The 2490-nt window shown below is 40.1% G+C and overlaps 1 pseudogene; it reads right to left on the bottom strand.

Annotated features, from left to right (window-relative positions):
• Positions 1–516: 516 nt before the first annotated feature.
• LOC114508437 lies at positions 517–1471 on the bottom strand (annotated as a pseudogene).
• Between the last annotated feature and the right edge of the window lie 1019 nt (positions 1472–2490).

Below are 2490 nucleotides of genomic sequence, written 5' to 3'. Positions count from 1 at the left end.
CATTAGTGAGGAACACTGACAAGCTCTTTCTGGGGCCTTTTCAGAGAGTACAAGGATAAAGAGGGAAATGTCAGAAAGTCAGAGCATATACGGCAGGAGAGGTGAGGCGGAGGTGGAAAGGTGTCCTAGGCCTAACTGACTATGATAGCATGTCAACGTGGCAGGCATGTTCATGTTCAAAGAGAAGTCCAGGAGAAGGGGAAAAAAGAACGACAAAAATAGCAAAAACAAACAGACAAACACACAACAAAATGAGACCAAATCCAAATCAAAGAAAAAAGAGAGGTTTCATACAACACAGCATTCAAAAAGTAAAAGAAACACACTAAATGCACAAACTGCTGACAAGTAAGTTTATAGCCTATTATATTAGGTCCTCTCAACATTAATCAGGTGTCTTTACTTCTGTTATCTCAAGGTTCTTTACAGATAAATAAAGATTATTTAGTGATAACGTTCACAAGAGTCTCTCACAAGAGGACAGACAGGCTTCAATCACTGGTCTAGGAATTTGTGTCACCAAGACTTCCAACTCAGCAGGCGTCCTTTTGTTTTCGACGTGTACACACCCAATTGATTGTGTACTTGTTTCTTGGTCAGTACAGGGCGAACAAGGGCATTCTCCTTCATCAGAGGCCTCAGTTTGTGCCCCTAAAGCCCCACCTGCCCGACCTATCATACACCAAACTCTACCATCAATTCTGCCACAACCCACAGCTCCATGCCCTAGGTTCCCTCTGCCAAGACGTCCACAAACTGAGATACCACCTCTTCTTAAACCCATTAGGGGAGCTATTGCTTGTTCACCTTGGGGCAAGTTTTAACCTCAGAGCTACATCTCACCCCTAAAGAGGGTACCTGTGGCAGGTCCCCAGCGGGCATAGTCCTCCTCTGAGCAAACCTTTCTGGATTATGGGCAGGCCTCTACCTCTGCTTGCTCCCCTGGCCAGGGCCCCTCATGGGCTCGCCTAACAGTGCCTGGTGCTGCCTTTGAGCTCTTCTGCTTAAGTTTTAATGCTGCCTGGACAGAGTGTCTATTCTCCATCTTCTGGGCCAGTCTTCTGTTTCTGCTAGTAGCTAACTGCTGTTGCTGATTCGTGGAAGCTCGCATCAGCTTCCTGGTCTTCCTTATCTTAGTAAACCACTCATTTAGAGATAACATCATGGTACATTTCAGCACACCTTTCAGGGCTGACTGTGCAGCCACCTTCAAACTCCAAGAACTGAAGGAAACAAATGCTAATGCTCCTCCCTGGGCAGTCACCAGGGCTATGGAGGTGGGCTGGGGGCCAGCCAAACCTGAGTTGACAATGGAGGGGCTCAGATAAACTTGCTGGGTGGTTGGTTAACTGCCCAAGAGGTTAAATTGCTGGATGGTTTCCTGTGGCTGGAGGGCTGTTTGGTTGTCTGGTCCCCTGCTTACCTGGCCTGACCTTTCTACATTTTGTCTGTACCACCAAAGCTGCTCCATGGTCAAATCTTTATTTTTAATTTTCATAATTTGTGTCTTCTGGTAAGATATTTCTATGATTTTTTTTACTTTAATGATTGTACATTTCAACACCAGAACTTCAGTTGGCTTCTATAATTTCTATGTACTTATTGGTATTTATTTGAGAAGTCATTGTCATATTTCCCTTTTAAATGTTTAAGCAAGGTTTCCTTTCATTCCTTAAACATCTTCATAATAACTTCTTTGAAATTTTTGTGAAGTTCAATATATAGACTTGCAGAAAGAGTTTATATTGATTTTTTCTTATGTATGTATGTAGCATACATAGAAACATATTCATATTTCTTTACATTTCTCATATTTTTTTGCTGAAAACTGAACATATTTTAAATAATCTATTGTAGAAACTCTGGATTCTGGTACTCATTGCTATTAAATCTGCAGGTTTTTATTTATTTGTTTATATTTTTATCCACTTACCTTTACCAATTCTATAGAGTTTACCTGTTCTATAATATGAAACCTGTGATCTCTCTTTTCAGTTCATCTATTTATTTTTTATTATTAAGCTTGAGATCCTAATGGTGACACATGGACTAGTATAACTTAACGGTCAGCTAAAGATTGGCCAGAGATAATGCTTAACTACCGATTCAGTAAGGTTTCCACTCTTGGTGATTCATTTGTGTAAAGATTAGCTATACAATAAATGATCTAACCTACACCTAAAAGGGCTAGAAAAGCAAAAACAAACAATGCCCAGAGCAATTAGAAAAAAGAAAATAATCAAGATTAGAGCAGAAATAAATGGCATAGAGACCAAGAAAAGGATAGAGAAGATCGAAGAAACCAGGAGGTGGTTCTTTGAAAAGACAAATAAAATTGAAAAACCTTTAACCAGATTCATAAAGAGAGACAGAGAGAGAGAGAGAGAGAGAGAGAAAGAGAGAGAGAGAACCCAAATAAATAAAATCTGAAATGAAAGACACAAAGTCACAGCTGATTTCACAGATATACAAGGGACTGTAAGAAATTAC

Source organism: Phyllostomus discolor, chromosome 11 (assembly GCF_004126475.2).
Source record: "Phyllostomus discolor isolate MPI-MPIP mPhyDis1 chromosome 11, mPhyDis1.pri.v3, whole genome shotgun sequence".
Classification (NCBI taxonomy): Eukaryota; Metazoa; Chordata; class Mammalia; order Chiroptera; family Phyllostomidae; genus Phyllostomus; species Phyllostomus discolor.
Note: the sequence above shows the minus strand (reverse complement) of the source record. Positions and strands in the feature narration are given on the sequence as shown.